This window comes from Bubalus bubalis, chromosome 16, assembly GCF_019923935.1.
Source record: "Bubalus bubalis isolate 160015118507 breed Murrah chromosome 16, NDDB_SH_1, whole genome shotgun sequence".
Taxonomy (NCBI): domain Eukaryota; kingdom Metazoa; phylum Chordata; class Mammalia; order Artiodactyla; family Bovidae; genus Bubalus; species Bubalus bubalis.
This window is the reverse complement of record NC_059172.1, coordinates 11,118,701-11,133,032: the sequence shown is the minus strand read 5'-3', so window position 1 is coordinate 11,133,032 and position 14,332 is coordinate 11,118,701. Positions and strand designations below refer to the sequence as shown.

Sequence of the window (14,332 nt, the reverse complement as noted above, 5' to 3'; positions counted from 1 at the left end):
TCAGTCTGAGAATTTGAAAAGCGCCTTAAGATTTGAGTCAGTAAGAAATTTCATGAGCATTTTTTTTTCCTGTGTGTTCAAACTCAATAAAATGTGTATAATTTATAGGAAAAGAAAGGGAGCTCTCGGAGAATCCTCTTTCAAGAACATTGGAAGCTATTTTAATGAGGGATAGAAAAGTTTGTATTTGTAATGACTCCCCTCTCCCTACTAAAAAGTTTTCTTAAGTCTAACCTTCTAAGTACCTTTCTTTTTCAGATGAGATGACAAGATTTAACCAGAAGACAAAAGAAATTCATTAAGCTATCTTCAGCTGGATTTGATATCCTATAGTTATGTTTACATGGTATTTGTATATTCTTGTGAATTACACTTTAAATAAAGGAAGGAATTATAACCAGTGTTTAGTACACATTAATATTTTTTATTGATAGATGCTAAAGTAACAGCCAAGCTATGAAATTGTAAAGGTTCAGAAGTTCAAAAGTAATTGCATTGATCCAGTCAGATAAAGGTAGATAATATTTAAAAAAAATTTTTTTAAACACATTTTAAGTATACTTTAAAAATTTAAATAAAATGTTCACATAAAACTGAACTGGGCTGTAAATTTCAAAGTAAAAATTGAGTAGATTAATAGTCCATGAAATATATCAGATATTTAAATTATTTGAAATTTGAAACCCATTCATGCCAGAAATTACTACTGCAAAGGCCTGTCATACACCCTATTAGAAAATTAGAAGCATAATCTTTAAACCAGGAATAGTTAAATAAGTATTAAAAGGAAGCTTATTATTTCTCACTTTTTTCAAATATAGACTAATGGAATAGATTCAACAGAATCACATTAATTCCGATACTGCTTTAAGGAAGGTTCAGGCACACACAAAATTTAAAAGACAGTTCTACAAACAAAAACATTATCAAAACAATGATTCCAAATCATACATGAAATGGCTGTTGTCTATTCACAAAAAGCCTAAAGTTTATGAAGCTAGACTGATAACACATAAAAAGAAAGCAAAACCAAAAATTAAAACTTCCTCAAATTTAACTTTTAGGATCTTCCATTACAGTTTTGTCATATTTGAAGATTTTTTTTTCAAGATGGCATGATTAAATATTTTAAACTTTTTTTTATAAAGCTTTTATAAAGCCTGTGGCAAATGCTGGCCTTAATCCCTAAATGTTAAACTAATAGTAACTGTTAAAATGATGTACATATTTTTTCATGTATTTTCATTCATGTATTTTCAGAATTAAAGTAAAAATAGATAATTCTAAAATAATCTGAAAGATTAAATTTTGTTTATTAAGAATCAGTTTGGCAATTGTTTTATAATTTAGAAAAAAAGAAGATAGGACTAAAATATGTTTTGTTGGGAATCATAGCTTAGAAATATGTTGAAAGCATGTAAGACATTTTATCATATGTTTACGTGAACTTTATTTTAAAGGAAAGAACCAAATTATAGAAAGAAGATGTTATCCTTGTAAAGTACATTGCTATAATTATTGCTAAGTTGGAACATTTTTATGAAATCATAATTGATAACTATAGAAATTCACTGTCAACATAGTCCTGAAATCTGTCTTTAATAATTCAAAAAATATTTTAAAAGACCAAAATTAACAAGTTTGGACTGATAGTTAACATATAATACTGTTAAAAAGCAATATGATTTTGTATTTTCTTCCATAAGAAATCACTGGTAATTTCTAAATGTTAATACAAATTATTTTTAATTCATAAACCTTTTAGTTTAGGAATAACATTATTGTAAATATTGAAAACTCTTCCTCTGCTTTTTAAAATTTTAAATTCTTGATATTTGAAATACTAATATTTGAAAGGAAGATGAGATAACTTCATTAAAGTTTTATTTCTATGAAAAGCAAGGAGTTGCCAAGAAAGTATTAACTGCTTAAGATTTTTTAATTTCAAGTTTTGAAAAACTGAAATTAAAAAAACTCTGCATTGTATCTATTTATAAAACAAAGGGAAAGTATACATTCTGAATAGAAATTCTATTTAAAATACTTACTAAATACCAAAAGCAGTTTTAACAAGATATATAAAATTTTTAATTGTTGTAGTCAAGCTCTTTTTAGATTTATAAAGCAGAATAACAAAGTTTTATTCTGAGTGCCAAATTTTTAATTTAAGTAAGTTGATATTTTATTGCTCAGATTTTTGTAAACTTTAGTTGGAATATAAACCTTCGACTTACTTCAATTTATTTATAAATTCTAAATATAAATATAAATTCTAGAATTCATCACATATTTATTTATTGGTTTTTTAAAATGCAAATAAAAACAATGCATTTCTGTTTTCACAGATAAATGAACTAGTAGCAAGAAACAGAAACCATATGGCATATTGAAGATTTCTTGCATTTTATTTTTTTTAATTTGCTAAAACAATAATTTCAGAAGAAAAGTTTATTTTCATTTTATCTGAGACCTGTAGTAAAATAAGTAACATTTTCAAAGGAAAATAATACCATTATTTTTCAACTTTCTATTTTTCCAATTCTTAGGCTTAAATGAAACAGATACAGCAGATTACAATTTTGATGCAAAGCGTAACTCAAAATATGGTTCATAATCTTATCTCACTAAACTAAGTATTTGCATTGCTATAAAAATAAATATTACATGTTCTATGGGGTGAAGATAATAATAAAATGGGTATTACACAGAATGTAGGAACTGCCACAGAAAGAATCAATAAGGAGGGAAATTTTAATACAGTTTTAGAACCTTCAAATCTATGGCTAACCAGTTGCATTTACTTTGCTTTACTTTCTTAATGAATTAATCTCACGATTTTGAAAGTTACGGAGGGATAGCTTGGTTTTAGAAGATGCACAAAGGTTAAAACAACTCGGTTCTCAGCTACCTGACGCTTACAAACATCCGGTTGTGAGGCTTCATGCAGGCAACAGAGTTCTGTGCAGATTTTTGGTTTTCATACAGAAATACTGACATTATAAAAACACAATAACTGGTTTTATAGTAATTGTATGAAGTTATACCAACATTAAGAAAAATTTTAGGGATAATCCCTATTATCTCCTGAATTTCTGTTAAAGTATTAGTCCTTAATTTGAAAACAAAATTGACTCAATTACAATGAACTGTATTTAAGAAAAAATAATTTAGGTATGTTTTTGAGTTAAAATAACATGATTTAACAAAGTATTTATAATGATATAGAATAAGGACCATAGAGAAAACTAAAATGGCAATTAAAAAATAACCCTAAAATGTCATTTTACTATTTTATTATTTACTATTATGCCTTTATGAAATACCAAAAACGTTTTAAAAATAGTAATGCTATATGTGTTAGCATATAATTTTTAATTAGCTTAAAAATTTCATAGTATTAAAAAAATCTGTATTCTGGTCTCAGAGTAATTGCCAATATCAATGAAAGCTTAATAAGTAAATTGCATCTCTTTCTGAAACATAATTTCAGATATTCTAAATGATTTTCCTCTCTAGATTTTGATCAAACAATTCTGACATAATTCTAATCTTTAGACTCTTGATCATGATAAATAAATCTTTAAGAAGTTTTTTTTAATCAATTTATTTTTTAATTGAAGGATAATTGCTTTACAGAATTTTATTGTTTTCTGTCAATAAATCTTTAAGAAGCTTTAATTTTGCCTAATGTTAAAAAAATCTTATCTGTATTTTCAAAGTATCATTAGAAAGAATTGAAAAACGGTGGCAAAAAAAAAAGTGACAAATTTTTCTTTTTGCCAGTTACAATATAGGTAATAATAATATTTTAAAACTCTCAATATTAGTCCAGAAGTTTTTGTCTTTATGACTTTTTTTTACAAATACCACATAAGAAGAAATAACCACATCAAAGATTTACTGCATAACACAGTGAACAATATTTCATACTTTATAATAACCTATAATGGAAATAATTTGAAAAAATAATATATGTATATATAACAGAAGCACTTTGCTGCACACTTAAATCAAAACAATATTTTTTTGTTTTACTTTATATATACTTTTAAAAAAGAAGAAATATAAAATTATGGTTTAAAATGTCTGCAACATACCACATAAATATTACAAAGCAATGATTTTTTTAATAACTAGAGAAATTAGATCCCATTCAATACAATTTTCTTTCCTTTTTTAAATACAACATTTTAATTTTCTTTTTTTATTAGGTTCTCATGTTTTGTTTTTATAGTGATATCCCATTTTACTGAAGAACTTTCTGTTCGAAACTTACCCCGAATAAAATAGATTTGAGCATTCTCAGTGACATTATTGGTTCAAGCTTAGCAAACTATTGACTACATTTCTTTTGCTATCCACATGTTAATAAAAACAGCAACAAGCAAACCTCCTGGTCTTGATCACTCTTCATTATCACGATTGACTAGAATTTTAGAAGCATTTTTAATTCTCAAGATGTGTTAGGCATTCAGATGAACACTGGCTCATAACTCACAAATAAAAAAGAAATTGGCTACACAAAAAGAATACATTGTGCAAATATAAATGTTAATAAAAATGGACAAGAAGACCACTTCACCGTCTTGCAGTTTTTCAGACTTCGACTTAAAAACATCGTGTCCTAATACACATTTGGCTAGGTTAGAACTAGTCTCCAGAGCAATGTTAACTTGCTAATCCCCCCTCCTTTTTAAAAAAAAAAACCCTGTATTATAACCATAACCAAAGAAATAACAAATGAATAAATATGTGGATGCATACATGTATATTCTTTTGGTTTTGTATATTTTATTGTATTCATGGTTGTAAGTAAACTGTGATACTACATTATGCCATCTGTAGACTATCCCAAAGCTCTCTTAAAAAGCTCCAAGATTCATCTAAGTAATTTTCAAACAAGTATTGTTGACTTTTGCAACATCGTTTAACTGGCTTAATCAAAAGTATTACGAGCTATCTAAATGAGCATCTAAGAATGTCACTTATCTTTACTGATAATCCATACCATTAATCTCATAATATTTCACCTGATGTCTGGGTTTACTGTTGCAAATGTTATAAAGTAGTTACTGGGCCAAACATGATCCCAGCCCTACTGTTTTTTTGTGTGTGTGTTTTTTTTTTTTTTAAATGTTGATAGAATTGGAAGTTGATTTACCCAGGACTATTTTTCTGGAGAAACACGGATAATGGGTGGAGGAGGATGGGAGAGAGGGGAAAGGAAGAAACGTCTTTATTCCTCTCTATCTACAAACCTGGAAAGATCTAATAACTGTCAGTTCTGACAAAGCCTATTTGCAATCTCTTTGCATCGAACAAATGACCTAGATTTCTCAACAAAATATAGTAATTTTTATAATATTATAGTTTTCCGAATGAGCAGTGTCAAGTGATTCTAATGGGGTCCTGTAACATCTTGGTATTCAAATTGTGATCTTATGTGGTCTTTTTTGTTTGTTTGTAACAGGAGTAAGTCTAGTTCATTATCTCTAAATGTACCTTGAGAAAGCTACTATTATATTTTTATTTGTCCTTCGTATTTGTACAATTTTCTCTCTACGTTTTTAAATCTATTAGGTCACCCTAACCGATATAAAATTATGCTGTCCTCAGAAGAGTTGACCGGCAGATGATCCAAAACCTTTGGGAGTCCCGTTCTTGGAGTTTGTGGAGCCTGCCTGGTGCAGTTTCCTCCTCTCTCTTCCTTATCACTTTTCTCTACATCTGCTGAGAAAACAATCTGTAAAAGAATCTGTCTGCAATGCAGGAGACCTGGGTTTGATCCCTGGGTTAGGAAGATCCTCTGGAAAAGGAAATGGCAGCCCACTCCAGTATTCTTGCCTGGAGAATCCCATATACAGAGGAGCCAGGGTCGGGGGGGTAGAGGGGCTACAGTCTGTGGGGTCGCAAAGAGTTGGACACGACTGAGCGGCTAACACTTTCATTTTTTCAGCATAGAAGGACATACTCTCTCGCCCACAGGCTTGATAGGCTTTATACCAGTTTACTTGGTGAATTCCTTGTGACTGCACGTTCTTTTCTGTATTAAAGGATCACTATAAAATAGGAAAGCCCATAGGGTTGGGCTTCCCAGCCATGGCAACACCTGCTGTGAGACCCAGAGGAAACTTACAAATCAATACATTCTCCATAACTTTTTAGTAGGGATGTTGTGTGTTAGTCACTCAGTCGTGTCTGACTCTTTGCGACCCCATGGACTGTAACCCACCAGGCTCCTCTGTCCATGGGATTATCCAGGCAACAATACTGGAGTGGGTTGCCATTTCCTTCTCCAAGTAGGGATGTTGGAGTGTTGAAATTCTTTTTCTTTTTTTTTTTTTTTTTTGAGGGAATATTTGTATTTAATCTGCTCTCCAATTCAAACAGGATGTTTTTAATCATTAGCTTTTTTTTAAAAAAAATTGGAATATCAAAGAAAAATCATAATATGTGAAGTTCAAATGTAGACAACAAACAGAAATTATTGCTTTCAGTTGTCAGTTAGGAGAGCATCTGATTCTGTGCCCAGGAGTGTTAGTCTATCAGTCGCGTCCGACTCTTTGAGACCCCATGGACTGTAGCCCAGTGACAGGCTTCTCTGTCCATGGGATTCTCCAGGCAGGAATACAGGAGTGGGTTGCCATTTCCTTCTCCAGTGTGTCCGGGAGATCTGACTTGAATTCTGAGCCTGGCAGTGACTCTCGGTGTAAACTTTTACAGTAATTTCTTTGTCTGGAAAATGGGGATAACTCTATCAGCCACAGAGGTTTCCTTACAGGATTAATTGAGGTAATGCATAGTTAAACGTTTTGGAAAGGTGAAATCCAGGGCATAGCAAAGAGAACCGGAGAGGAGGAGGAAGTTCTGGATTTTTCAACCTGCTGGTCATGTCACTGTGGTTGCTTTCCTCTCCGATCCCAGTCTGTTTATAAGATGTGCAAAGTGAGCTGGTTGAGTTTAAGTCCTCTGGTTACTTTGACAACTCGTCTTTGGGGGTGATGAATAAACCTTGGGGCAAGTGTCTATTGACAAGATAGCAAGGGTCCGAATTACCCCCAAAGTGGGGGTTTCCAGAGTGCTTTTAATTTTTTTCAGCTCTCAGCTTAATGTACTCCATTTCTATTTGCTTCTCATGCTTCCATTTTTTTAGGGGATACTGTCCTGGAGGGTATTAAAAATCACGAGAAGCCCCTGAGCACAAAGGTATCTGTGACAGCCAGAAGCATTTTTGTCTAAATGCCATGCATTGAAGTATCTTGCCGCAGAGTGGACTGTGGGGGAAGGTTGGCTATGTGGCTGCCTCAGCTTCTGTGTTTCTATGAATTTCATCTCCTTGTAAGAACCTAACTGGATAGCTAACTGAAGGGGTAAAAGGCATGAAGGTTTAAGATGGTTGAGTTTTTACTGCCGTAATTAATATATCACCTCTACTGAAGTTTCCCCAGCATTGGACTTAATGCCCTGTAAATAAAATATTAATCATCTAATAGCTTTCTTTTCTTAAAAAAAAAATTTACCTTTGCCTTTCTAAAGTTGATTGCTTGGACACATGACTGAGACTACAAAGGAGTTTTGAGTTTTGGTGCAGGCAGCAAGTAGATGGTGGGTGGTTAGGCCAGGGGTAAAAAAATAATAATAATAATAAAGTTTTTTTGAACAGATTGGGTGGGAAGTAAGGGAACTCAAGTGTCTCTTTATAACTATTTAATAAGAGAGCTCCAAGTCCTCTTGTATCAAGAGGACATTCTAAAATATATTTTAGAAATAAACACAACTTACTTGTTAAGCTTTCATTGTTATTGGCAACTACTTTAAGAGACCGGAATATAGATTTTTAATACTACAAAAAATTTCTAAGTTAATTAAAAATTACATGTTAACAGATACAGCATCACTTTTTTTTTTTTTTTAAAGAAGATCTTCCAAACATTTGCCCTCAAAATTCCTAAAGGCAGTTTCTACTTTGTCCAGATAATGGTCAGTCCTAATAGGCACCAACCAAGCTCCTTTCGACCCATTCAGTAAAAGGAGACTATTAATACTGCGAAACAATAAGGTTCCATATCAGGAGACTGAATGAAAAACAAAAAAATGAGTTTTTTTCCCTCTCTTCTTCCCCCTTCCTTTCTTTCATCGTAAGAATTGTTCTCTGTTAAACCCTGAGCTGCTCTGCCCTATGGTACCCTGCAATGAGCTATGGGTTCTCAGAGAAATGACCTACCTTATCAATGTGTGATGGAGAGCTCAATCTGCAGGGATCCTGCCATTTTCCTGAGGCATGGTTTGGACTGCGTCTTGGGTAGCCTCTCTGTCTACAGCCAGCGTCCTGTGCTCCCCTCTCATCTCTCCCTCTCACCATCCCGGGGGCTGGAGAGCGATCGGGAGGCAGTGGTTGGTCACTCCACAGCATGGCGCTGGGGCTGGCTGGGTGTGTGTGTGTGAGGGGCTGGGAAGTGAGAAAGAAGGGATGAAGAAAACGACCAGAGCTTTTCCTTCTTCTGAAAGGTTGTCCGAAGGTACAATTCTTCTTCATTTTTTAGTTTTGCTAGCTGTTCTCTATTATGTCCCTGGCAGTTCCTTGTTTTGAGCTTTTTGCATCTATTGAAGAAGATAAGCAGTTCAGAAAGCTGTATGACCTCGGTAAGTCATTTTACCTCTCTCGTCTTTCTCTGTAGAGAGAAAAAATTGAATTAGATGATCTTTAAGGACCCTTTCAACTTCAAAGACCAATGTCTTATTACCAGGGATGCAGTGAGAATTAGTAACACTTATTAGATGAGTAAACGATGCTAACATCCTGTTTCTTGGACATGCTGTAGAGGATGGCATAATATAAGACTACTTATACTGTAAACTTCACTTAGTTATTCTGTGCAGGGGAAAAAACTACCTTTTTTGTGAGGCCATTAATGTTTTTTGATGTGTGTTTTAAGGTTGTTTCTTGTAACATCCCATTGAATGAGGGTAGGAAGGTGTCGAATGTGACGACCGCAGGGGTAAGGGTGGACGCACAGCCTGTCTGTCCATCCGCATGTACGCTGACTGGCTCTGCAGACAATGTCACTGGTCAGGGATGGATGTCTGCATTTTTAGATCTCCTTAGGTCCTTTACAGCATTTTTTTTTTTAACTCTTTGCATAGTTTCCATGTTTCTTGCCTTTAAATTCAGAAGAGTGGTAAGGGGAGGTAGCCAACTATTAAGTGATTTGTTTTTCTGGAAAGATTTTTATGACTAAAGGAAAAAATAAAAGATTGTCTTTGGATTCTGGTTTCCCATACTGTCTGTTGCTCCCATTCTTGGTAGTAGTTCACTTTGATTTCCTCCACCTAAATTATCATATCAAATGTAAACGTTTCCACATATATATTTTTGTAAATGTACACGTGGGCATATTGGTGTGTCTTTTTTTTTTCCTTGTTGGTTATCTATTTTATTTTTGGCATGTCTTTTAGAATGAGATTCTTGGGGGGAAGGCATGTGGCTGAGTGTTGCTGAGCATGCCTTACTAAATTCTGATACTGTCAGTAAATCTTTTCTACTTCATATTTTTGCTGTAGTTCCCTTATTATAAAAGAAAAGAGAGAGAGAAAGTATAATATGGTACACTTTGGTTACAGGGAAGGGGAAGGTATTTTTATCTTTTCACCCAGTTTTACCTCTGAGAACAAACTAAAATTTGTATTTCCTTAACTAGTTCGGTCATAGGTAAACCAAAAGAAAAAAAAACTGATTTAAAAAGAATAAGAGAACAACATTTTTAAGGTGGCTTTGTGGCTTCAGGGAGAAGGGGAAGATGCCAAAAGTAAAGGTTGAGAAAAGATGCGGTTTAGCTGTTACAAGCAATGCTCTCACCGAGAATAGCATGAAAGAATAGCCTTCAAGTGTCGGAGCTTGCAAAACCCTCACTGACCATCTTCCTTTGTTTGCGTGAGTTCTTGAGAAACAAAGATATATAGATATGGATAAAAGATGTGATCATTTCTAGAAAAACAAATAGTTTGCTGATGGTAGAGAAAAGATAAACTTAGGTAGGTTACTTATTTTCTTTATTCTTCTATGTCCTTCCAAAGTACAAGAGAGGTCTTTTGCCCTAGTCTTTATGACAAAGCACAACACAAAATTTATGTCAGGTTAATTTCCAGCCTCCTCCCTGAACCCTTCGAAAAGCCTCTTTATTCCTCACTCCAAGAAAATCCAGATAATCCAGTTGTTCCATCCCTCTCATGGATTATTATAATTTTACTTTTACCAAATTAACCAAATAATTGAAGGAAAAGTGAATTTTTTCCTCCGAATTTCAATGAATTTGACTGTATAGAAAATTACTACCTTAGCATCTTGTGTGGATGGGGCTATACAGACCTATAGTGAATGATCAGGCAAAGTAACCCTATTTTAAGCTATGTCACTATATTCAGGGTTTATGGTCCCTTGTCCCACTCTCTTTGCTCACCAGTGTCCACTGATTAGTGAGGGGAGATATCTATTTGAAATTTCACAGAATCTTTTATCCAGTTCTCATCAGTGTTTGATGTAATGTGACATCGCCATCAGACAAAGGGAGATTAGATGGTGCGTGATGGTCGGTCAGATAACGGGTGTGGAGCAGTCAGGGTCGGCGTTGCTTTCCCAGCACAACTGGTTGGAATTAGCTTCTTTAGAGAGGGCTTTTAATTAAGAACGTAAACACTTTCACTGATGACAGAATAAAGACTTAAAAGATATTATCAAGAAAATTATATTTCAAGTAGAGAAATTAGAATATGGCCTGGGTAATAGGGAGTTATTGTTATTTTGGTGGGAGTGATAATGGCATTCTGATTATGTGGGAAAATATCCTTACTTTTTAGATGAACACAGTGAAGTATTTGGGAGTTAAATGCCACGATGTCTGTAATTTCCTTTAGAGTACCTCAGTAAAGAAAAAAGGGAGATGAAGCAAATAATGATTAAATGTTAATAGCTATTTAAATAGAAATGATGTATGCATGCATATTTATTATACTATTTCTACTTTTCTTTGAAATTTTCCATAATAAATAATTAGGACCCCCCCCCAAAAAAAAACCTTTAGGGATTCACTATTTTGATGCAAAAAATACCACACATTTGATAAAATAAAATTTCATTGAGATAATATTTTTGTGCACATACTAGAGGGAATCATAGACTTAGAATTTCTCTGGTCTAAGGGAAAATTTAAAGTTCTTGGTGATGTTTTAGTTCTTAAGAATATGATTGCTGCTAAGTCGCTTCTGTCGTGTCCAACTCTGTGTGACCCCACAGACGGCAGCCCACCAGGCTCCCCTGTCCCTGGGATTCTCCAGGCAAGAACACTGGCGTGGGTTGCCATTTCCTTCTCCAATGCAGGAAAGTGAAAAGTGAAAGTGAAATCGCTCAGTCGTGTCCGACTCTTAGCAGGTGACCCCATGGACTGCCTCCTCCGTCCATGGGATTTTCCAGGCAAGAGTACTGGAGTGGGGTGCCATTGGCTTCTCCGTAAGAATATGATTAGTAAGACATAAATTGGCATAAAAAGAAAATCCTGTACAAAAATATTATGTTTTTTAAATGCATTTAAAATCCTATAATTGAAACTACAAGAAAAGCACAATAGACACTAAAAAATGAAGACGTGTTCCATTTTATTTACTTGAGCTAACTGATGAAAAGTTAGGTTTCTGACCTTGGGGCAAGGTGGAATGTTGCTTGAAGAAGGTCACAGAAATAAAACTTGGGTTCTCAGAAAAGAACTTGAGAGGAAATCAAGGTAGCCAATATCACCATATAAGCTAACTGCAAATCTGATGTTGATGATATAAATTATGAAATTACAAATTGTACCAAGATATTTTATTTTAATTGTCTTTAGAATTGCCAGCTTTATGTAATTCTTTAAAATGTTTCTTTTGCCCTTTGAATAGTAATGACCACAATAGCTATGTTGTAACCAAGTAATGTAGTACTTTTATGGTATATTAGTATAGCATTTGTTTCTCACAAAATGTGTGTGTTTATTTATTGCCATGAGGACACAAACAGAAAATATACCTCCAGTAGTGCAGGGTCTGTTTCTACATAAAATTCTAGAGTGCGCAGCTCAGCTTCACCTGTGATGATGTCAAGCTCTTTGATTCTTTGCTGTACACAAATGCATGACGGAAACTACTGTTACCATATTTAATATGTCACATTGATTTAAAGATATAAATGGCCCCAGTTTTGTTTATACAGGTAGGGAGATCTTTCCTTTTGAACACCTTTTATCTTTTTTTTTTTCAGTTAATACATATAAAATGGGCTCATTTTCAAGTATAGGGCTTCTGTGAGAAATACATTTCATCAAATCAGTATCACCATTTGAAAACACTTTAAACCTGTATTCAACATGGAGGCCAGTTTTAATAGATGTGAAGGGTCTGGTAATCTTGCTCTTCCCAAAACAATCACTGCCGACTTGCAGGTTAACAAAGCTCAGCTGTGCATCAGGAGATGAAGACAGGCAAATCTAGACTTGTTGATTCCCTGGAATTCGCTCCTTAGCAAGAGCAGTGTGGTTCAATAGATAAAGTCCTGGACTAAGAAACACGAGACATGGGATATTTTAAAGTCTTAAAATTTGTGTCTTTTAAGTTAGTCTTGCATTAGTAAATAGTATTTAAAAAAAGAAGAAGAAGAAAAAGCGGGTGTGTTACTCCTGGGTTCCAGTCCTAGATTTTTGCTCTGACTTCTGAACTTAGTGTGTTCATTAGCAAATTGAGAACTCACCCATTAATAACTGCTGACGTCTTCTCAAACGGTTTACTCTGTGCTGGGCACTGTTTAGAGTGCTTTACATTAAATTTCTTTAATTCTCACAATCTTAAAAGAGATTTCTGATTATGCTTAATTCATCAATTAAGAGATTACATATTCTGAGGTAATCAAGTGCTGGGTAATCAGAGGATTTTAGAGGTGAGACGGCCCATGGAAATCATTTAAGCAGAGAGGCAGTGCATCATGGTGGTTACGGGTATAAGCTCTGTCCCCATAATGCATGGTTTTCAAACTTGGATCCTTCACTCATTAGGAATACGTCTTGGCTTAATGACTTCACTTTTGTTTGCCTCAATTTCCTCATGTGTAATATGGGGATGATAATAGGTCTGCATTAGAAGATTGATAGGTTAAGTGAGCAGTGTTTAGTCATCTGTCATCTAGGAAACTGTCATAAATGGTATAGATGAGGAGGATAGGAGGAGGATGATGCTGTCAACAGTAGGGTAAGTAAACACTGTTGTTTTACTTAGAAGAATGTGTTACAGAGTTATTAAGAGATCCTCAGTTAGGTCAGAAAAAGGCAGCTGGTGGCAGTGATGGTCTTGATGGGAAGGATGGAGTTAAGATTATCAGTGATATAGAAGGTTTCTTAGAGAAAGAAAATAAATGGTTTGAAGAAGCAAATTGAAGAGGGGACTGTTAGCCTAGAAAGGCATGAAAAAATGTGTGTTATATTGTAATTGAGCAAAAAGTCTACAGAAACACAGTGACAGCAGTAACATAGAAATGAGGCCCCAGTTTGGGTGCTCGTGTGGAGTGAGTCCAGTTTCTCTGGATCATCACAGACACATATAGAAATGTTAGAGCTAAATGGGACCTTGGAGATTGTCCTGTACAACCCCCTCATTTTACATTTCTATGAGAACAGAGTTTGGAGAAATTTGGCCGGGATTACATTACAGCGATGCCAGGGAAATTTGTGGTATGTTTAAGAGAGATTTCAAGTAAGGATGAGGGAAAAGACAGAGGAAGTTTCTTGAGTTTTAAAGTGATACTCAGGTAGCAGAGCAGAGTAGAGAAGACAGTGAATTTTCCCAAATTAATTTTGAAAAAGAGGGAGAGAAGGAGGAAGAGAGAGAACTCTAATTTTATGCTAAACGGTGTTCCATTGGATTTGTGATAAATGTATAAAAGTCCATGATAAAGAAAATTCTTTTTTTTTTTAATTATTTTTAGGAACTTGGCTTCTAAAATGAAAAGGAGGTTTTGGGGAGAATCTGGCAGTGTCGATGCTTCCAGCAGATGAACAATCAACCCCACCTGCAGCTGGTGTTGAAACTGGTAAGCAGTTAATCTGTTACTCTTTAGGATGAATATATCTTGGCTTTTTTTTTTTTAATCACTTTTAACTAAGTTTAAGCTTAGTGCTTTCCTTTAAATAATGAAGAATCTCAACAGGATTGAATGAGTCAGATTAATTTGGCGTGGAGTTCTGAACAGGGGAGCGGACAGAAATCCTCCTAAACACTAACAACATTTTACTGAGTTTCCTTTGCAAGGCACTGAGCC

At 34.2% G+C, this 14,332-nt stretch overlaps 1 long non-coding RNA gene across 1 annotated transcript in view; it reads left to right on the top strand.

Moving 5' to 3' along the window:
* Positions 1 to 14,105, top strand: part of LOC112579560 — a 69,373-nt gene extending 55,268 nt beyond the window's left edge. Inside the window, exon 3 of the long non-coding RNA XR_003103882.2 lies at positions 14,000 to 14,105. This is a non-coding gene — a long non-coding RNA (uncharacterized LOC112579560). The remainder of the gene's footprint in view (positions 1 to 13,999) is intronic.
* Positions 14,106 to 14,332: the final 227 nt, after the last annotated feature.